Source organism: Stegodyphus dumicola, chromosome 7, assembly GCF_044657685.1.
Source record: "Stegodyphus dumicola isolate Sdum_Otavi_A_Nest chromosome 7, ASM4465768v1".
Classification (NCBI taxonomy): Eukaryota; Metazoa; Arthropoda; class Arachnida; order Araneae; family Eresidae; genus Stegodyphus; species Stegodyphus dumicola.
Window position 1 is genome coordinate 209,304,324 of NC_140774.1, and position 24,473 is coordinate 209,328,796.

The following is a 24,473-nucleotide window of genomic DNA, read 5'->3' on the forward strand; positions in this document are numbered from 1 at the left end:
TAAGGAAAAAATACATAAAAACATAAAAAGAGAAATATGTACACTATATACAGGTATTTACTCAGGCGGCGAGTCAAATCAAATCAAATCAAATCTCTAGTAAGGGAGGGTGTTTAAATAAGTAAATTATAAAAGTTGCATTAATTTAGGTATCTTAGTACCGCAAGCGGCCGTTTGCTATTAATATCAAGTGTATAATCATAGTGAGGCACAGGTATTGAACAATTGTTTACATTAGGAATATTATAGAAAAATTTTTCTGCAAGGAGTGCGAAATAATTTGAGATAGTTGGAATTTCCAACTCCTTATGTATGGCCGTATTTCTTATGAACCAACGGCTTCTGGTGAGTTGTCGAAGCGTAACATTCTGCAAGACTTGCAGTTTATTGATGTTAGTATGGCTGGTATATCCCCAAACAGGGCAGGCATAAGAAAGTATGGGACGCAAAAGGGTTTTGTAAATGAGCAACTTCTTATCAATAGAGAGAACGGAGTTCCGGCTAATTAATGAGGTAAGTGTACGTTTACGAGCACGGAACTTGGCAATAAGCTGTGTAATGTGTGGGGTCCATGTGAGTCGCCTTTCTAAAGTAATGCCTAGGTATCGGGCTTGCCTAGTCCACTGTACTGGAGTGTCATACATGATGATGCAATCTTCCGAGTCGATGTTTACTCTTTTCGTGAACCAGATCGCCTCCGACTTTGTCCACGTTGATCTTAAATTTCCAGGCAGTGAGCCAGGACTCGAGTGTGTGGATGTGTGCTTGGAGTGCTTGAATAACTTCGGACATAACAATTACGGAAATATCTAACAAAAGCTATGGATTATTTTTTAAGGTGCACGGTTTTTTTAGAAATATTTTTTACCATAGAATTTTAAATACCTTTTTGGTTACTATAATATTAGGTTAAAAATCGATGAAAAAAAGTGCACTTAAAAATTCATAATTCAAAAATTTATTCATTCTTAGTGAAGTGAAAAAAATAAATCCGATTATGAAACAATAACAATAGAGGAAAATATATTAGCCAATGTTATGAAACCTTAATAATATATATTTACTAATTCCTAATGCTAATTAATAATTAATAATGCTAATTTCAAAATAATTAACTTATTATAAGAAATGATGAATTTTGCAAATTTCTGTTTAAAAGAGGTAACCGAATGATACTGTAATTTGAGCCTAATTTAACATTAATTCCAGTTTCAATATGAGGGAGATGCTGTCATTTTTACAATTTCTTTTGAGAATAAAAAGTGAGCAAAATCAAATTTGATACCATGACAAACTTTAACAACCTTTCTTGCAACACGTAAATGTAATGTCGCGATGAAATGGACTTTGTTTTTCAAAATCAAATTCTTTATCGAGGATACATAAAAAAATAATTCTGATATCGTTGAAATTTCATATCTCAATCAAATCTCCTTTCACTAGAACAATCTTAACAGCTTTCCTTAAAATCTTATTTAGCCTAATTGAAACCACAAACAGTTCAAAATTTTAACTCAATGCTGGATAGTCATAAGTCTTATATTGTCATAGTTCATAGGTAAATTATTATTCTGTATATTTGATAAAGGATTATCAGGAAGCAAAGCTCATGAACAAATATGCAGAAACGTTTACATACGAGCAATTAATTCCAGACTGCTCTTTTCAAACGTTGTACATTCACTTCCATTACCAAAAAGGCTAGCTTTTCTGTCGTAATATTTAAAACTTGCGAAGAATACAATGATTTAATAAAAGTAAATTTCTTTTGTATCTATAAATTACCAACAATTAGTTTTTCCTTAATGATTTCAGAATAAATTTTAATACATAATTTAATATTATAATATTGGTTACGTTACTTTATAGTGTTTTAAGTATTATACATCCCTTCTACTTTACGATATTTCTGCCGAAAAGTGGAAGACAATGAAGCTATCTTAATTTATATGAAAATTTACTTCCAGCTTTTCAAAATATCCATGAATTTTTTCCAATTAACTCATTATTGTAAAATAAAAACAAAATAAAAAGCGATATGCAGTGGCGCAGCTAGGGTGGGGTAAGGGGGGACATCTGATCCCAAGCGCAGGGGATGCTGCGCTTGGGATCAGATGTCCAAGGGGTGCCGGGGGAGTAGCTGGAGGGGGGCAAGGGGAGCATCTGTCCCCGAGCGCAGAATCCAAGGGGCGCCAAACTGATGTTACGACAATTTAGAATTAAATGTTTTCCATCCTTGGCAAGCAGCGAAACCTTCAGTTGTCCCTGGGCGCTGAAAACCCTAGCTACCACTCTGAGGGGCGCCAAATTGACGCTACGGAAATTTTATAATGAAATGTTTTCCATTCCTGGCACACAGAAAGAGGCATTATCACACGTATAACTTAATTTCGTCTCCTAAATTTGCAAGGAGAAAGAGCGCATTGTAAAGCATAATTATGATGGTGCGTTGAGAATTATCAATATCATGATATGTGTCAATATCATTATATGTGTCTTATGATTCTGGACACAGAGGGCGAAGTTTGTAGATCTATTAGATATTTATGTTGATCAGGAAAAACAAAAATCAGCTACGCTTTCTTGTATTTCGGTATTTGTTAATCTGAGATTCCAACCCGGAAATTCGATTTCCAAACGATGAGGCTCAGTGCTTAAATTGCGCAGGAGCCCGGCTCCGGTGCTTCTCAATTTTTAAGATAAATTACAATTTTAGCCGGAGCGCACCGGAGCCCTAAATAAGATGAGCTTCGGTACTTTTTTTTTTTTTATAAAACTGAATCACAATTTAAAGGGAACAAAATTTAGAATTCCTAACGTTTTAGTTTAACAATAAGCAATACTCTATTTCCCTAGAAATACGAACTCACGAGAACATCAGAAGTTCAAGTAAAGTTCCCTTACTCGCATGCGGAAACCTTTCCCTTTAAGAAAAGCAATAAATTTGGGGGAGTTTGTTTAGAAACGCCATGCATTGTTATCCATGTTATCCATGCTTACAGTTAGATATCCTCGCAGAAAGGAAAAGTTGTGTTCTTAAATGTGCGTTAAGTGACAGCGAGTACAATAAGAGGGAAATACTGAGATAAACTGCTCAAGCACGTCCTATGCAAAGAATCTCTAAGGAGATTTTTTGTCCTATGCATCGTCTTTCCCACAGTATCCACTAATGGGGGTTTGGGAAGGGTAACCAGCAACTTTACATTTAGGAGTCCGATTCAAGACTCATTCACCCCTGACACCCATCTGCTTGATGGCCATAATTATATCAACAGAGAGCCGCGGTCAAAGAGAACGTTCTCTCTCATCAATATTCCGCTCATTTTTTGTTTCCACCCACTCATACCCTCATTCTGTTTCGCCCTGGAATTTTCATCAGCTATACTTTAAGTATATTTAATTTTTGTGATGATAAAAGAACTCCCCCCTCCCTACGATCAGAACTTAAATTGGGCCGGAACCCACCGGATTTCGGTTCCGGTGCTTATTAGTTTTTGTAATAAATTATAATTCTAGTCGGAACGCACCGGAGCCCTGAATAAGAAGGCTGCGGCACTTCTTTTATGTAGTTAAATAACAATTTCAGTAGAAATTTTATCTCGAAAATTTTATTTTAACAATAGAATTATATTAAAAATCGCGTATTAAATTTCAATTTATCTCTTTACGTTTTATTTAATTTTAATCAGTTAATTACTTCAATCTTTAATTACTTCAATAAATAATAATTAATTATCTAATAATTATCAATTAAATTATAATTAATTAATTATATAATAATTATTTATTAAATAACAATTTAAAACATTAATTAAATATATATTAATTAATTTGATAATAATTAACTATTTAATTTTAAAATTATTAAGGAGTTTAATATTCATTTTATTTATTTATTTACTCTTGCTCCTCTCTGCTGATGGTCTTCCATAGTCCTCAGGCATTTCTAATCTTAGAAATTAAGCCCTAATGAGGCTACTATGAGGCACGAGATCATGCAGTGGGGAAGACAGAAATTCTCATACACTTCCTTCCACTTAAGGGAACTCATACACCTTAAACCCCTCATGATCTTCAAATATGTGACTGTTGCAAGAATTGGGATATTTTATTTATTTTAAAAGCAATTATTTCCAACTTTTTACAGCTGACTACATAATATAGCTGCTTTGGAAACTAGTAACCAGAAAGTTTGTATTGCCACAAATATTTTTGTAATTTAATTCTCTTTGTGACAAAATATTTCGCCATGTTTCCACCTTGCGCGCATGATATTTTAAAAATGGCTAATGGTACATACTTGAAATTGGATGGAATTCTTTATATGGGCACTACTTTCTAACTGAACCAACAATTTGATGAATATTTTAATATTGAAAACTTTTATGGACGAAAACGTTACAAATTTTGTTAATAAAATACATTTTACATACTCCACTCAAAATAAAATAAAAATTCAACATGAAATTTTTAGAATTTTAGATTTACAGTAGTTTCCACATGTTATAAAAGCTATATATTAAATATGGAATTAAATTATGAAACAGAATGTTTTAAACTGTGCGCGCAAGTTGGAAACATGACGAAAAATGTTGTCACAAACGAATTAAATTATAAAAATATTTGTGGCAACACAAACTTTCTGATCACTATTTCAGAAAGCAGCTATATTATGTAGTCAGCTGTGAAACGTTGGTATTAATTGCTTTTAAAATAAATTAGTTATCGCAATTCTTGCACCAGTCACCTATTCGAAGATCATAAGGGGTTTAAGGTGTATGAGTCCCCTTAATGTTAAAATGTGTTAAAAATTATTTGAAATTTCTTAATGCTTGCTTTTTGTCTTTCGGAATACTTGTTACAGAATACGATATTCTTCATTCTTATAGAATACGATATTCTTACGAAGATATTATTCATCGAATTTAGAAATTCAAATTTTCTGAAATGAAGATACATAAACGAAAAATTTAAATATTTTAAAGTCTGTTTAATCGTTTTTTGTATCAAAAATACCCTTATTTTAGTTACTATTATATTAGGTAGGAGTTTTCAACGAAAATTTCATAGTTTCAGGCAGGAAACGTAGTCAGCCTTTCATTTCCATGCTAAATATATATTTATGAATATAAAAAACTACTTTTCTGAATTCAGTTATGGTATTTAGAAATATTTTCAATACTTCTTCTTGTTTAATTTATAAAACGCATTAAAAAATAACCTAAATGAACATGTATTTTTCGAGTTTTTGACAGGATTGGGGGGGGGGATTGCTAAGCTCGGAAAGAGGTTTCACGCCGTAAGCTCACTACTCTAAAGTACTGTATTTAAAAAAAAATCTCATGTGTACACCACATGACTTCCTTGTACGGAATATTAAATTATACGCATTTTTTCTTGCATTTCATTTAAAGTTATTGGATTGAATTAAATCTACTTCGCCGACAGCGCAAAAACCACAATAGAATAAATGCATTCTTTAAAATTCAGTCTATTTGTTTACCATAGCGACACTCTGGTGCTAGGTTCACTTAACAGTATTATATTTCGTTCATATTATAACTGAGAAGGCACAAAATTTATATAATTTAAAGAATTATCTAATCGTTGTCACATGTTCTATTCAAATACTATAATAAAGCTAGAACGATGTATAAAAGAAATTAAGCAAACAAAACAAAAAAGAAACAGTTTTCGCAGACGATTGAGTATTTCTCATTCAATTAATTCAGTTCTCACTTCGCGACAAGGCAAAAATACATAAAAACTTAAAATATCTGTATTAAAAATTACGAAGTAAATCTTAAAACACTTATTTCCTCGAAAAAAATTCCAGAAGGGGTTAAGCATGATTTAATTCGCAATAATAAATAAAGGCGCTATCTTTGTTGTTGCGAAGCTGAGTTTCTCTAGATTGGCAACAAATCCACTAGTCTGCTGTTTCAAATGTAAACAATCAATGGCCGCCATTAAAAAAAAAAAAAAAAAAGACTTAGCGGCACTTAAACAACTTTAAAACTGTTGATAATTCTAAAAATATTGCATACAGATTTACTAAAGGAATAAAAACCTTAACCGGAAGATAAAAACAACATAATTCAATCATTTTTAAAGCAAAAAATGTACAATTTACAATTATATACGAGTAAAGAAACTGAGATCACTGAGCCGGGTAACAGAGTGGATATATATATAAATATATTTATATATGTTTGGCGCGGCCGATTGCAACCAAAATACGAGGTGCACATCTAACATCTACATGTTATAGCAGTCCTATATACAAAATTTCGATGTTCTGAGGCTACTCGTTTTTGAGTTATGCGAGATACGTACGTACGCACATACGTTCGTACAGACGCCACGAAAAATTCTCTTCAGAATTCATTTTAAAGCAGTTTTATAATTTTTTTGGAGGAAAAGAGTCTTTTATTCTCTCCTTACGTACAGATATCAAGCAAAAACATCGTTAAATTGCATTCGATAGCAGTCAAGATAGATATTTTCGTTGAAATATGCTGCCTGAAACTTTACGCGATTACAATACTTCCTTTTTACTTCGTACAAGGAAGTAAAAAAGTTTATAAGGAACGGAGATCGCAACTTTACTCGTACATTCTCAACCATGCTTCAATTTTCCGCTATTTATTGTAACGTCATAAACCAACGCACACTCAGCAGAAATTAACTTACATCTACTGTCTGGCACAAACTCTCATTTCAAATAACTGTCTACAATTTCCAGGGCATTTGATTTACTTTATTTAAGTGCAATTTGATTTACTTTATTAAGTGCAATCGCAAGTGCAATTTGATTTACTTTATTTAAAATCAGAACAAGTTTCTCACATATCATACTCATGAGGGAATTGTCTGAAGGAGAGTTCCGTAATATTGTTACGAAAAGTACAGGCGCGGTAAGATGGCTTCCCCGCAAAGCCGTTTTAGGGTTGCCATAAAATGACAATAGAAGGCATGGTTGCCCCATTTGGCGAGAAATCGCCCATTTGGGGACACTTGCTGACAAAACTGGCGATATACCATGGACGGTTGGAGAACCTTCTGGAACGAATTCTTACCGGCTTAGTCCAGAATGTTCCCGAACACAAGCCGAAAGCTATATAAACCGTGCTGGTCTGCAGTCAGCAAGTGTGCTTCATCGAGAGGAAGTGTGCGTCTCTCATCGAGAGTGTGTGTGTGCCTCGTCTAGCGAGTCAATCCCTGCGGAGTCGATCGAGTTGACAGTCGGGCAACGAGTGCCGAGTGGGTCGTCGAGTCCACCGAAGGAGTTTGTTAGAGTATCGCGGTTAGTGCATCGTCGAGAGAGCGTGTTGAGCTCCGGGAAAGACTGAACCGAAGAGGCAGGAGCTGTGGTCGTGTGTCGTCGGGTGCGTCGTGGAGAGTCTCGAGAGTACGTGGAGTTCCGAGAACGACCAAGCAGAGTCGGGAGCTGTACTCCGGAAAGCAGAGTCGGCTGCTTTGCAGGAAGCTGTCTCAACCGTGATAGCCTGATAACCTGAAGGCTGTGTCGCTGATCGTGTCAGCGTGTTTATAGTAGATCTTCAACGACTGTAAAACGTGTTTTGGAGCTGTCCTGACCATACTGGAAAATAAAGTGTGTTTCGATACTTCATCAAGTATCGTCGTTATTCACTCCAAACCTACGAACCCCGTACGAACGTGAAGGAAGAAAATAACGTAACAACTGGTGTCAGATGTAAGAAAAGAAAAACGTAACAATATTATGAATTAGTAATCTTAATTAATTAATCTTGAGCATTATATAAACAACATTTATCATCTGAAAAGCTTGAAAGGTATAATGTTTATGATTTTTCATAACAGTTATTAAAAAATAATAACATACAAATACAATTTTTTAAAGTACTACACGTGTGCATTTCTCACACTTTTTTCTGAATTAGTATATAAGTACACTTATATAAATATATATAATTAATATACTTTTTTTGGATTAGTATATATATATTAGTTCTCCGCCCCTTTCTTGGTGTACCATTAGCACACTCGGCCCGTATTCGAGAGATCCAGGTTCGAGTGCCGGTGAGGGGATTGCTCATTTTTTGTGTTTCTTACTTCAAAAATCCTATTTACTCTACAAGTTATTTCCCATTCTGTGTTCTTCTGACAGTGTTTATTAGTCTTTCATTTCAAATCTATCGCAAGTAGTAAAGTTTTTCATGCCAAATATTTTTTTTTGGGGGGGGGGTGACCAGCGGCCGAGCTATGAAGTTACTGAACACTGGTAGTTCAGTCCGGAGTTCGAATCCCGGGATACGGGCTGACTGCATGGGCGTTTTATGTTTATCTCCATGTGTAACTTGAATACGAGAAAGTTTTCCTTAGAAAAACCTCCCAGAAGGCTTCTCTCATGCAAATAGCCCTCATATGCTTTGCAGTAATCAAACAAAACAAACCATTCAACATTTTATTATTACTGAATTATTAAAAGCCGTATAACTGTGACCGCATTTTTACAGATATGTAGGCTCCTTTTGTTTTCAGGATTAAATATGGTTTATGACCAATTTTTTTTTTACAAAAAATATATTATTCTGTGATAACCCAAGCTTTATGTCTAAACTAAAGAAGTTGTACCGATGTTCTAAGGGTCAGTAAACCATAATAATGATTAAAATGTGATAAGATGGCAGATAAAATACGTTTTTGTCGAAAATTATTAAAAATAATAATATTTGTAATTTTATGCATGCAAACATTTTGATTAATTTTTCATGCAATTAGAAGAAAGCTCATGTAATAATTTGCGTAAAGTGCAACTTGATCAAATATATTCATGAGAGTCTGAATAAAATTACGACGTAGTCAAATGGAATAACAACTGCTTTGAGTAAAGCTTAAAAATTCAGATTTTAAACTCAGTGTTTATTGAGTCAAAACCATTTCTAATGGCAAATTAAACTCCAGTTTACAAGACGATTTGGAACTGCGAGATGTTGGCCGTTGAAAGGTATACCGTGTTTCCTCTCTGACTTCCCCACTTTTTACTAAACTTTTCGTTCTGAAATCGAGAGCGGAAAATAATGCGAGTTTTTTTAATTTACGAAGGATGCGGTTACAGAAAAAACATAGCAAATAAAAGCATTCATTGGAAATCTACATTTCATCAAGAATGCATAGTGCTGTTAACATTAGATTATTTAATATGATTTCTTCATTTCTACTTTCCTGTAACATGAACCTCGTCCATTCTTATTGTTGTCTCTGCTACTTGTTATTCCTCAGAACATCCATAAAAAAGAGAGGATCAATCTGCAGCTGACTGAGCGAAGTAGTAGATTCAGTGTCTGTTAGTTTGCTTCGCTCTAACTGGTCGGTTCCTGTTTTAGCCTGGCATAAGTTTCAATAGTTAGAAAGTAAATTTTCGGCTTGACCTTCGCAGATATTTTGCGAGGATTTGTCTTTGTTAGTAAGACGAAGACTGTCACTGAATGGATGAACTCATTTTAAAATATAAGGAAACTTGAGGAAGGCAAAAATGACGCGAATATTTTTTTTAAATTTTCAGAACCTGGCACTTAAGAAGTTGGAGGAAAAGTACGCGAGGAGGGAGGGGAATTATAGAGATTATAAGAGGGGAAATGCGGTAACTGCGTGGAAGACGTAAGAAAAAATAGTATTATAAGTTGAATGTATAAAGACAGGTAATCTCATCATACTGAAAATAATTTAAAAAATTTTTAAAAAATTATAATCTCTGTCCTCTGGATGCAGTTTAAAATAAAAATGTCAAGCGTTTAGAAGCTTTTATATGTCAAGCTGCCTCGCCCCCGCTAAAACTGTGCGCTAAAGGCCTATTCCATCGTATACCAAGAAGTATACTGTATAGTATATATATATATATAAATCCATTTAGTGCGAATACAAGTTATTATTACTTGCGCAATTGCTGCAAAGTTAGTTAATAATAATTTATTTCCTAAACAGTATTGATTAATTGATTATATTATCTCCTAAGTTTAATTAAAGTAGAATTATTTTAATAGCGTGCATCCATACTGGTAAGTTATATTTTGAAAGATGTTTTGAAGTAATTTGAAAGCAAAATGTTAATAATGTTTTAACGGGGACTGGAGTTAAATCATCACGAAGAATAATAATTCAATTGTAAAAGGAAAAATTAAAACATGTAATCATTGTCATTGATCGGAAATTAGTTGACTTTTCAAGGGGAACAAACCAACTCCCGTTCAATGAACAATAATTGATAAAAATACGTAAATACGAAAGTGTTTCGTCTTTACTCGAGTTATAAGTTAAAGCCAAACCGGCAATTCTAGTCAGGCCAAATATTTCCGCGAATAGTAGGAATTATGAACCAATGCTGATACTCAAAGAACTTATTCTTATGAAGCATTTTAGACAATTCAATTTGGAGTAAAAATCAATTACTGTAGAGAAATCCTATAAAACTCGAGTAACCGTCCCCGACACTTTCATGTTTATGCATTTGAGTATTATATTATTTGTAGAAATTAAGCATTGGAAATTGTCATTATGAAATCGAATTCAAAGTAAAGTTGAAATAAACATAGAAGATTATAAAAAATGACAAATAATGCAAACTTTGTAAAAACAAATCAAAGAAAATATAAAAATAATATAAAAATAATATAGAAAATAACATAAATAAGATCAGTGAATGTACATGAAGATATAAAGGCCAGAAAAGGTATTAAGTAACTTACGTTCTTTCTAGTGGGGGAGTTGGCAAAGTGTTCTCTTCGTGTCTGACTCAGAAGTGTAGGGTGTCCGAAAATTCTTAGCGGCAGTAGGGGCTTTGAATAATATCAGTCGGCAAGACTTGGGTGAAGTAATTTATGGTAGTGGGTGGGACTTGGAATTCTTGAGGGATGTATTTTGTGGAGTTCTTATCTGAGAGAGACCGTCTGTTAAGATTTTTTTGAAAATACTAGTGAATGGAAATTAATTAATTTCTGGCTAATTGTCGTGTCGTGTTCATTGAACGGGAGTTGGTTTGTTCCCCTTGAAAAGTCAACTAATTTCCGATCAATGACAATGATTACATGTTTTAATTTTTCCTTTTACAATTGAAATATTATTCTTCGTGATGATTTAACTCCAGTCCCCGTTAAAACATTATTAACATTTTGCTTTCAAATTACTTCAAAACATCTTTCAAAATATAACTTACCAGTATGGATGCACACTATTAAAATAATTCTACTTTAATTAAACTTAGGAGATAATATAATCAATTAATCAATACTGTTTAGGAAATATATATATAGTATGCCAAGGAGCTGCATGTTGTATTTAATATTCTATTAGCCATTAAAATTGCTGCACCACGACAGAAGCTCACAATAAATTTGTGAACCTGGAATTGCAACCGTTTGGTACTGTTGGTTATGGTACTGCGCACTTGTTGGTCCAGAATAAATGACTGTTATGAGAATTAGCAGTTAATGGATTCATAAAGGCCACATATACTGACGTGTGAAATCAGAACGCTTCCTACTTTCCTAGGCCGGAAACGTTAGTTATCTGACATTAGACGAAAGTGCTGAGGCTCAGAAAACTGTTTGTGCTGCACATCATCAAATAATATCGCCGTGTATGGTGCTACAGCATCTCAAACGTCACGGATTTATTGCTTCAGCTTTTCTTAACTTTTTAGCACAGGAATCAGCGTTTACAGTGGCTCTTTGATCAACAACGCACATAGACGCATCAATAGCCGGACGAATCTTCCTCATGTTTAGAGGTGCATGTAAAAAGTAAGGGGAGCACCAGACCGTCATAATAAATCAACATGTATTGTTCCCACTTACTAGCCTTCTTTAAGATCTTCTGTAAAAGTTGAGAATGACCGCATCGGAATCCTTCCCATTTAGAAACTGCGTTTGTTCTATGCCCCATAACTAGATCTTCAATCTTCGGCAGCCCATCATTTACATCCCAGGCAATCAGATCTTTGCATTTCATACAACTGATTTACATAAATATATTATAAAAGGATAACAGTATCAGATTCACTAATTGGTTTATACAAGGCTGTTAGACATTCCATAAGTTATCACCATCCATAACTAGTACGGCCGTATTCATGTATGAAAGCAACCAGGTGAACGAATATTGGAAAGCTCCATTCTTCATCGTCATAACGACCAGCACTGAACTGATAGAATGGATGCTTCTAGCCGCACATTTTGGTAACTCTAATCGGGCTATCCTATACTATTTTGACCAACTACTGAGGTTTTACTACCCTTAGTTTCGAGGCTTCCGTTGCCTCACCTTTCAAAAAGATGATGCAAGAGTACATGCTGACCATGCCGTTCTGTTTCCTCTGTACACAGTAGAGACGTGCCTTTTCCAACACATTTTCTAGATCTTTCTTCAAGTTAAAACGTTTGGTATCTGGTAGTAGAGACACTAGTACTGCTATAGCAACCAGCTAATACACAAATGAATTTTGATGGAATTGAAGCCGAATTAATTGGATTCGTCTCCATGCCCAGCAATATATAACAATTGCTATTATTGCCAGAGAAGATCAATGGGACTTCTGCATGTTTTGTACCTCAAAATTACCGTAAATCGTGATCGTTCCAACTTTCTTTAACATTGAATTTATAAAATAAACATGATCTTACTAGCTGCCTACCTTGATGGCGCAGTACGCTTTACGGCCAGCGGGATATTATTTGACGATGTAACAAGCTAGAATGATTCATCCCGAATTTGCTCTTTTTAGAGCTTAAAGAAACTCGTTGCATCGAATTAGTGTTAATCGATATAGCAATAATCGGTTCGTATATTGAATTTAAAAATATCTTTAGTTTAAGGGGACTCGTACACCTTAAAACCCATACGATTTTCGAATATGTGACTGTTGCGAGAATTGGGATAACTTATTTATTTTAAAAGCAATTACTTCCAACTTTTTACAGATGACTACATACGAGTAATATAGCTGTTTTCTAAAATAGTGATCAGAAAGTTTGTGTTGCCACAAATATTTTTATAATTTAATCCGCTTTTTGACAAAAATTTTCGTTATGTTTCCCCCTTGCGCGCACAGTTTAAAACATTCTGTTCCATAATTTAATTCCATATTTAATATACAGCTTTTATAACATTTGGAAACTACTGTGAACCAAAAAATTCTAAGAATTTCATGTTAAATTTTTATTTTGTTTGGAGTCGAGTTTCTAAAATGTATTTTATTAAAAAAATCTGTAATGCTTCCGTCCATAACATTTTTTAATATTAAAGTATTCATCAGATTTTAGGTTCAGTTAAAAGATAGGGCTCATATAAAGAAATCCATCAAATTTTAAGTCTGTATCATTAGCCATTTTTAAAATATCGTGCGCGCAAGGTGGAAATGTGACGAAAGCTTTTGTCGCAAAGCGGATTAAATTATAAAAATATTTGTGGCAACACAAACTTTCTGATCACTATTTCAGAAAGCAGCTATATTATGTAGTCAGCTGTAAAACATTGGAGGTAATTGATTTTAAAATAAATAAAATATCCCAATTCTTGCAACAGTCATATATTCGAAGAGTGTTAAGGGGTCTAAGGTGTATGAGCCCCCTTAATATGTTCCAAGCAATGTGCATTTAAAAGACATACATAAACTTTCATATTCTCAGTTCTAAAGCGAACATTTCATTTGGAAGCAAAGCTAAAATATAGTCATTTTAATAATGTCTAGATAGATGTACTTTACATTTAATAATAATAATAGCTAATTAATGTAATTATAGATGTACTTTACATCTATAATTATACATTTATTGGCTATTATTCAGTATTCAGCAATGCGTTTTCGTTTTGATACTTATCTGAACGATTTTTTTCAGCACTGGAAAAGCTTTTCATATGTTCATTGAGAAGATTGCATTCTTGTTCCATTAAAAAAGCCGTAAACTTGCATCTCATAACTATATTTTTATGAAATTTTCATCCCCATTTAGACGATGAATCATTTCTGGTAAACTACAAAGCAAATTTCTTCTAATCATTCAGCATACGTGAGATAAATTTTCCAATATTTCAATTCATTTTTAATTTCGCAGTCACAATGTTATGATACGATCCAGCTAAAATATTTCAATTATCAAAGCCTTCCAGTACAATCAGTCGCCGACTTCGAGGTCTGATTTCGGGAACCAAATGCATTTTATCAGATGAGATCGACGGGCGCTTGGAACGGAAATGATCATTTTCTGATTCTCGGTCATTTTTGCACCACTTACCTTAAAACTCATAAGATGTTCGAATAGGTGACTGTCGCAATAATTGGGATAACTTATTTATTTTAAATGCAATTACTACCAACTTTTTACAGCTGACTACATAATATAGCTGCTTTCTGAAATAGTAATCAGGAAAGTTTGTGTTGCCACAAATATTTTTATAATTTAATCCGCTTTGTGACAACATTTTTCGTCATGTTTCCAACTTGCGCGCACAGTTTAAAACATTCTGTTTCATAATTTAATTCCATATTTAATATATAGCTTTTATAACATTTGAAAACTACTGTGAACCTAAAATTCTAAAAATTTCATGTTAAATTTTTATTTTATTTGGAGTTGAGTTTATAAAATGTATTTTATTAAAAAAATTTGTAATGTTTCCGTCCATAAAATTTTTCAATACTAAAATATTCATCAGATTGTTGGTTCAGTTAGAAAATAGTGCCCATATAAAGAATTCCATCAAATTTCAAGTATGTACCATTAGCCATTTTTAAAATATCGTGCGCGCAAGATGGAAACATGGCGAAATATTTTGTCACAAAGAGGATTAAATTACAAAAGTATTTGTGGCAACACAAACTTTCTGGTTACTAATTTCCAAAGCAGCTATATTATGTAGTCAGCTGTAGAAAGTTGGAAGTAATTGCTTTTAAAATAAATAAAATATCTCAATTCCTGCAACAGTCACATATTCGAAGATCATGAGGGGGTTTAAGGTGTATGAGTCCCCTTAAGTCATTCGTAGCATTGCATACGACTTATTCAGTAATTAAAATAAATCATTAGATTAAGTATAACTGTAATTCGATTAAAAACTGTGTTTGTTAGAATCATATTTATATGGAAATGTGATACGATTTTTAACTCATTGATGATGAGTTCAAAACTACGCAAATCTTATGGCATGGTCTCATCGCACGCATTTAAACGTTCCGTATTTTTCTCCGTTTCACTGTTTTCCCGCAAGCTATTAACTTTCTCCAGATATATATCTATAGTTGAGGAATAAGTTTATCATATAATCTTAAAAAAAGCATTAACATTCACTTTCAAATTTAAAAGGATGTTTGTGCCACAGAATTTTAAATTTAAGTTTAAATTCCAAATTACATTCGATAACGACAACTTATATCAATTAGGAATTTTGCCAATATATGCACACACACACAAAAAAATTATCTATAAAGCGTTTATAGTTATTTAACAATATCTGTAACAGCTATATAAAGTAATGTTTTTTACATTTTTTAAAGCAAGAGCTAAAGGGAATATGGTGTTTTTCAGCTGAATTATTTCTAAAAGTTATGGGCTAAGGTCGATGCATAAAAAGGGAGCAGTTACTCATCTTTATAATCTGGATAATTAATTGGTTAGATAGGACTTGTTACATTAGCCAGTAAAAAAATAACGTAAATGTGTATACATTTAAGTCTTTAGATTATTGTGTGTGTGTGATTATGGCAAAGCCTCGAGGGCTATCTGCCTAAGGGAAGGGATGCCTTCGTGGAGGACTTTCTAAGGGAAACTGGCTCGTATACACGTTACACATGGGGAAAACCACGAAAACGCCCATGCAGCCAGCCCGTTCGCGGGATTCGAACCTCGGGCCGAACTACCAGTGTTCAGCGACTTTACCGCTCGGCCGCTGGTGAGCCCCTCTCTTTAGATTATTAGCCCATTACATAATTTTATTGCTAGCTTGTAGAGACATTAGGTATTTTTTCGGAAGCAGGAGAGATGAAAAATAACTACGCTTTCGCAGGGAATAAAACCACGGACCTCTCAATTACGCGCTGAGCGTGCTGACCACCACACCACGAAGGTATGCCAAGAAGGCGGGAGAAATATCTAATAAGCGTACTAGATGTTTTTTATGTTATATCGCTATATATATTTTTTATCTCCTAGGCCTAAATTGAGGATTTGCATTTAAACCTTTAAAAGGGCCATTATTTTAATATTGCTGATTACAATAGATTTTACTGTGTTTTTAACATTAGGAAATAGCCTCTCTGAAACAACTAAAAATATTCCGAACTGTCAGTAAATGAGATTCGTTCTATAGTTGAGCAAACACTTTTGACGAAGTATCTTAAGAAGATTATACGATAAATGGTTTAACTATTTGAGTTCTTTCATTAGAGTTTGAACAAATACGCATAAAATGTGAATGATTATTCAGAGTTCCATAGCTTAGCATGAATATCTAAATATTACGGATAACATAGCAAATAATATATATTGAATACATTATTATGTAATTACTATTGATATTAAGTACACACTTAATAGATATTAAATATGTATAGATAATGAAAATGCACAGTACACATACTTATTGATAATAATAACTATTAATATGTTTTTACGTAATAAAGATGTACAGTACGCATATTATTATTAATAATAACTCGTAATATGTTTTAATATGTAAATGTTAAAAAAATCTTTGACAGAAGCGGCTTTTTGTGAATTTTTGAATATGCTGCGTTACATCCATGGCATGGGAAAACCTTTTCGTCTCGTTTTCCACAAAAATGGATCGGTGAAAAAAAGCGAGCTATTTTAACAGACAGTTTGCTTTAAATCAGCTTTACTTCAAAACAAATGTAGTCGTAATTGACATTCCACTGCTTAATAAAAACAGCTCGAAAAGCCAAATGCATGTAGGAGCCAAAAGCCAAATGCAAGGTCATGGATATGGAGATATGCGCGCATTTTCATTTCTACAACCTAATATTAATTTTAAGCATTACTTACTAACTGTAACCAGTGCTGTTTATCCAATATTGAACCAAAAAACTTCAATACGAGAAAAATCTCTAATTTCTCCCTAACTCTGAAATGAAATGCATTCAGAATTACTCAGAATTCAGAACAACTTCTTTTCCGAATTTCTTCGTGAAGAAGATAGGAAAGAAATGGAGTTTAACTCTAGGAAATTGAACATTCCAACAACGAGAAATTTTGTTTACGGAGGCACAAAGTTGAATTTTAAATAAAATATTTTGTAACTATAATATATTATTGTTTTCCGACTAAAGCTGAAATTTTTTTCAGAAAATTTTATGCCTTACTTTAAAAAAAAATTAATTTGAAGTTTATGTTCAACAGTTTAATTTTAAAAATCTGAAATCTGTATCCATTTTTATTCGAATTTATGTTCTGAAAAATGTGGATACAGAATTTTGTGTATGTGTACATACCGTTGCAGTGCTGATTCATAACATAAAATATATATTTAAACTTCATTATATTAAATAATTAATTAAGAATTGACAGAAACCTAATACTGCTATATATTCTTCTCCAAAGTACTCAGATATATCAACGAAAAGATTATTGGCCTTATGCATTATGGATCTATTATTATATGATAAATAGAGGTGGCAAATTCACATAAAGTTTCATGTTCTTACTTAGTCAGCTGCGAAAAAAAACCCCTCTTTGTTAAGTGACATTATTTCTTAGGAATTCCTTTACAGTTTTGTGGTACAGAACTCGATGCAATAATGTCTATAATAACCAGCTGCCCAGTCCTTATAATGGTGGCTTGCGACGCTGACTGCCGTACCGATGGGCCCGAGTTGAAATCCCGGAGAAGACATGAATATTTGTAAGCGAATAGTGTCTGTGCGGTAAGGGACACTGAAAATACATGGTGAGCTGGAAGTCCTTGTGAGAAGCTAGTGTGAAAAGATGTGTGGGAGATCCTCATACCTCCCTCGTATTGTTCTCTTTCAAAACTGGGGCGGAAGCAGGGCGGTTAGCTAGATTCAGCAATACAGCAATCACTTGTGTTTACAGAACCTAGCTACTGGCCTAGCTTCTACCAATAACGGTTTATGAAAATGCAAGCTTCATTAGAAAAAAAGGATTATAAAACACACATTTTAGCCACACTGTTACTGAGTGGTTCGGGATTTCTTCAACCTAAGGTTCGTTTTATGATTCTTAGTTGGCAAAATCAGTATAGCAGTATAGCTCGAATTATTTAATTTCATTGTTTATTTTTGAAGTATAAAACGCAGTTGAAATAGAAAGTCACAATTTGTTTTCATAAAAAATTCATTTGCTTTTTGTGCACGTCGCGAGTTTTCTAACATCGAGAAAGTACGATTATTTGATCATTGACTGCATTTCTAATCCTACAAAAGGGTCGAGTATATACAGCAGCAATAACAAAATCATGTCAATTCTATTTACAAAATCTGGCAATATTTACACACTATGGATATTTACTAGGACATATCTCGAAGTGCTATGTTGCATTGAAATGCAGGGCAGTATTATGCAATCCGAGATGTCTGATCATTTTACCCATAACTAAAATCACCTGAAATCAGCCCGTTCATAGGAACCGAATGTAGGACTAGTTACCAGTATTCGGCGGTGTTTGCTAACAAAAGTGTTCAAAATTGAAATATCTCCAGGAAATTTATTTTAATGTTTAAAAGTATATAAGTATTTCGTGAAGAACTTTCTAAAGAAACTTCTCTATAGGACTTTCTAAACAAAATTCTCTTTTTCATATAGAAATCTACGAAAATACCAATACATGAGCCCGTTCGCAGATAAGTATTTTTAAACAATCGGGTTTATGTTGAAGTAACAGTATTCGGCAACCTCATTCATTTGGCTGCTGGCAGGCAGGATAAATAATTACTTAATTTTCCTAGAAGAAAGAATAATTTGTTGACTTACGTTAAGGGGACTCATACACCTTAAACCCTTCATGATTTTCGAATATGTGACTGTTGCAAGAATTGGAATATTTTATTTATTTTAAAAGCAATTACTTTCAACATTTTACAGCTGACTACATAATATAGTTGCTTTGGAAACTAGTAACCAGAAAGTTTGTGTTGCCACAAATATTTTTGTAAATTAATCCTCTTTGCGACAAAATATTTCGTCCTGTTTCCACCTTGCGCGCATGATATTTTAAAAATGGCTAATGATGCATACTTGAAATTCGATGGAATTCTTTATATGGGCACTATTTTTTAACTGAACCAACAATATGATGAATATTTTAATATTGAAAAATTTTATGGACGAAAGCATTACAAATTTTGTTAATAAAATGCATTTTATAAACTCAATTCAAAATAAAATAAAAATTTAAAGTGAAATTTTTTAGAATTTTAGGTTCACAGTCGTTTCCAAATGTTATAAAAGCTATATATTAAATTTGGAATTAAATTATGAAACAGAATGTTTTAAACTGTGCGCGCAAGTTGGAAACATGACGAAAAATGTTGTCACAAAGCGGATTAAATTATACAAATATTTGTGGCAACACAAACTTTCTGATTGCTATTTCAGAAAGCAGCTTTATTATGTAGTCAGCTGTAAAAAGTTGGTAGTAATTGCTTTTAAAATAAATAAGTTATCCCAATTCTTGCAACAGTCACCTATTCGAACATCTTATGGGTTTTAAGGTGTATGAGTCCCCTTAAAGGTGAGCAATGTAATATTAGGAATCCATTTACTCATTTACATAATTCTACGTAACGACGGAAATATACTTGGGTAATTAAATAGAGCCAGAGAGTTTCAGCGTTAAATCATATTCACTTTACATCAGGTTTATGAGTTACTTAGTGCAATGCATGGTGTAAATTAAAGAAAAGTCAAAGACCGCCATAAAAATCAAAGAAAAATAGAAGATTCTGAGATTAATTGTGGCGGCAGATTATTGCAAACGTATGCAGTTAAACTGGAGCTAAAGTTTATGAGCGAGAAAAACAAATGAATCCTTTATACTTAAATAAATAAAAGAATTTTTAAGTAAATCTCAAAAGAAATAGTATGTATAGCCAAACTGGAGTATGATATGGTGGCACGATTTTCTGTAAAATGCTTTTGGTACAAACAAAATATAAAGCATATCCGAAGAAGGGAAGCAAGCTTTGGTTGATCTAAACCCTTGCAATCCAAGTTTAATATCCAAATGAATACGTGTACTGATTTCAATCTATAGATCGTATTCAGTATTCTATAGACTTTTAATCTATAGACACCATATTCTAATTTGAAATGTATCTGGAATTTTGAAATTATTTAAAGTTTATATGAGCGAGAAAAACAAATGAATCCTTTATACTTAAATAAATAAAAGAATTTTTAAGTAAATCTCAAAAGAAATAGTATGTATAGCCAAACTGGAGTATGATATGGTGGCACGATTTTCTGTAAAATGCTTTTGGTACAAACAAAATATAAAGCATATCCGAAGAAGGGAAGCAAGCTTTGGTTGATCTAAACCCTTGCAATCCAAGTTTAATATCCAAATGAATACGTGTACTGATTTCAATCTATAGATCGTATTCAGTATTCTATAGACTTTTAATCTATAGACACCATATTCTAATTTGAAATGTATCTGGAATTTTGAAATTATTTAAAAAGGTGCTAAGGTGCCCAGTTTAGAAATCTACACTGCTTCGAACCGATAAATTTTCTGTGATTATCGTGAACATCACTTTTCTGTACGATTATAATTTAAGTCTCTGTTCTAGAATATTGGACTCCAGACAATATTAGATATATTGCGTGAGCTAAACAATTCTACCCATTTTTGAAAATGCAGATTACAAGTGGATTTAAAGACATACAGGACATTATGATGAGTGGAATGTCTGGCTAATAAACGTGTGTGTAACCAAATAATAAAAATAAGACAGGTTGTAAGGATCTTAAGTTTTACTAACGTTTATTTTATTTTAAATCTTTACTATCACTTCTTATTTTCTACTTCCGGCCAGAATTAAAAGCGTTAACTTATTTATGCAAAATTTGTCTGGCGAACGCTAAGTGCTTAAGTTGTGGCTTTTTGCCAAGCGAGAGAGAGGAAGGAGTTAGTCGAAGCAGACCGCTTGCCTTAGAAGTTTTACTCGGTTGCTGTTTGCCTTCCAGGCCAGAGGTTTAATCCTCGTGATAATTTTAAACGTATTGTAGTGTTAACAGTTCTCTGTACTACATACGGCTTCCTGTTAATATAAGGCCAATCTTCCACGTTTATTATTCCAAATTTAAGTTAGAGTTTAGTTATATTTTTTATATTCTTACGTTCAGACAACAAGTAGTTGGTCTCTGTATTCCGAAGTACGGAAATTATTGTAAAGAGTGAAAAATAAAGGGTTTTGTATATCCTTTATGTGTATCTTGTCTACTTCCCACAGTTATTGAACATAGCTTTAGTAAGCTTCCTGTTCCGAGTCAGGTCCGTGCATGTTCCCAAAGAAAGTAAGACGGAACATTGAACCTGATAAGGTCTTTCTGATATTTAGCAATTAAATAATAAATATTAGACAGACTGTGCGAGTTTGATAGAAGCAATTCTACAGCCCTAGCAAAGCAAAATTTTCGTCAAGTATGCCGGGAGTTTATGATAATAGATGCCGTCGCTAATTTTGAAAATATAGACAGAAGCTATAAAATCCAGCCACATTTCGAATGAATGTCTATCGATAATTTGATTCATGTCTATCGATAGTTTCTCAGTAGATTGAGGGCGGCTGTGTCTACCCGTACGACGTCGGACGTGTTCGAGAACAAAATGGCGCTCGATTCGCATGGCACATTGGAGGCATGTTCATGCGCAGATGGTCTCTGCGCAACCAGTCGTATGTTTAGCGTTTTTACCATGTTTCAGCTAAACGTCCGACGTCGTACGGGTAGACACTTCCTAGATTGAGGAAAAATCCTAACGTCCAACTGTTGAGGAATCAGCGGAACCGCTTTTTATATAAAGTGCTATCAAGCTGGATGCCGCAGAACATCAAGCTAGCTATCAAGCATCATGCTATCAAGCTAGACGTCTATCATGTCTCAGAATTTGCTCCATCTTCCTCCTCAGAAACATCGCATCCCAAAAAGATTTTTTTAAACTGGGTAGATAAATGCTGGTTGACATGTAATGCCAATAGCTGGATAGAATACGGTACTCGTGTTACGTAAGTGACCAGCACTTTTCAATCACAAAGCCTTCATGCTAATAGCGTAGGGCAGCTGGGTGTGTTACATTTATGCTCTTTGCGAGTGTTAGACATAACAGTCTGAAAGCGAACTACATGTAGTTGATTCTTCATTGTACAAGTGCATGAGGCTTTGGATAATGAATGATTTCGTGTTCTGTTCGAAATCGTCAATTACTAGAAAACTAGACAGTTTTTCTGTCCATCATTAAATATAACTTCTCAGATTTCTTTGATAGTTGATTATTATATGTATCATTTTTAAGTAGATCGATATTTTTATTATCTAGTGGGAAATTAATTTTAAAAATAAAAAAATTCTCATGTGGACACCACACAACTTCCTTGTACGGCTTATTAAATAATAGAATTTTTTTGCTGCTCTTCATTTAAACGTATTTTTTCCTCGAATTTCATTAGAGATAATATTTCTCATTCAATCGATTCAGTTCTCACTTCGCGGCAAAGCAAAGATAAATAAATTCAAAACATCGTCATTAAAAACAGTAAAATACAGAAAAACCTAAAATATCAAATGCAGTTATAAACAGTGTAATTAAAATTAAATTTTCTACGCAAAATTAAGCAATTCATCCAGCGTGCAGAAGGACAACATTTTCGATGCACAAAAACTTAAAAGTAAACTTTTGGTCCCAAAAGACATTGAATTTGAAGCGCCAGCTGACGGAATTCACTATACTACTAAGAGTTTCAGATGTAAACAAACAGCAGACACATTAGGCCTATCTGTCACTTACTCTTTTAATTTGTTGATAATTCTAGAACTATTGCATGCGGATTAACTAAAGGCATAAAAACCTTAACCGAAACATTAGAACAACATAATTCAATCTCTTTCAAACAAAAAATGCTCAATTTACCAACATATGGGGAAAAAAACTGAGCTCATCGAGCTGCGTAACAGAGTAGGTATATATATGTATATATATATATATATATATATATATATATATAGCAGTCCCATATACAAAATTTCAACATTCTACGGCTAATCGTTTTTGAGTTGGGTAAGAGAGATACATACATATATACGTAGTGACGTCATGACAAAATTCCTTCTGGATGCATTTAGAATCTATTTCGTAATCCATATTGAAAAAAAATAGCGCTTTATTCTGTCCGCATGTACCTATGTCATACGAAAAAAATTCATTCATATGGGTTCGAAAGAGTTCAAAATTGATATTTTCGTCGAAATAAGGTACCCGAAATTTTTCTCGATTACAATACTCCCTTTACTTCGCAGAAGGAAAAAATATATAACATAAAGAATAACCTTGAAACCCGCACTTTAATACAATGTTTCCATTTAGGATTAGTACATCCAAAAAATGCTGCATATTTTTCTGGATTTAGGAAAATGTAGACATGAATTCGCTTCCGTATAATTACGTAACTATTTTCTGAAATCACAATAGAAATAAATTCAATAATCAAATAATTTTTCGTTCCGTGTATACACGTAAATGAATGTCTATGAAGGGAAATGCTTAAGTAAAGTATGATGAAGTTACATTTCTCTTTATGCGTGGAAGCTGTCTCCATTAAAGTTAAGAAACGAGAAGTAAAATATACTATGGCATAGAATTCAAATTACTTAAGTTCTTAACACGTTATGCCTAGAAACCACGATTACTTGATTTTTAGTAGATATTTCAAAATTTCACAAAAACATCATGATGACCGTTTGAAGGAGAATACGAAATTTGTGTTAATTACATTTGAAAATCCAAAATATTCGTAAAATGCCTGAATATTTTATGAATGCATTTTCTGAGACATCCGAATGTTTCTAAAACTCAAGAAAGTTTTGTCACTTTACTCTATACGTGTTATCCTTTTCTCTTTGTCACTGCGAAAGATTGTAAACCTATTCTACCGGTAGGCATTTATTCCTTACGAGACATTAATATGGGAAAAAAGTTAAAATATTCGGATTGCTTTCTAAAAGTGCAACATATTTTTTAATCATTGTGAAATCTTATCTAAAATCTTATTACTTCTTTGCGGTTTAACATGATTTTTTAACTTCATATAAAACTATAATTGGAACTAATGATTAAGTCTCTTAATATATTTTAGTATTACTCATATTTATCACTAAAGACTAGTCTTTATTTATTAACTGATGAATTTCGAAGAATTAAATGGCCGATGATTCTTAAAATGACTATTATAAATTACTCTTTTC

General features: G+C 33.2%; 1 protein-coding gene across 5 annotated transcripts in view; it reads right to left on the reverse strand.

The window, feature by feature from the left end:
* The window catches only part of LOC146996627 (uncharacterized), a 161,123-nt gene that overhangs the window by 21,145 nt on the left and 115,505 nt on the right, over positions 1–24,473 (reverse strand). The window lies entirely within an intron of this gene.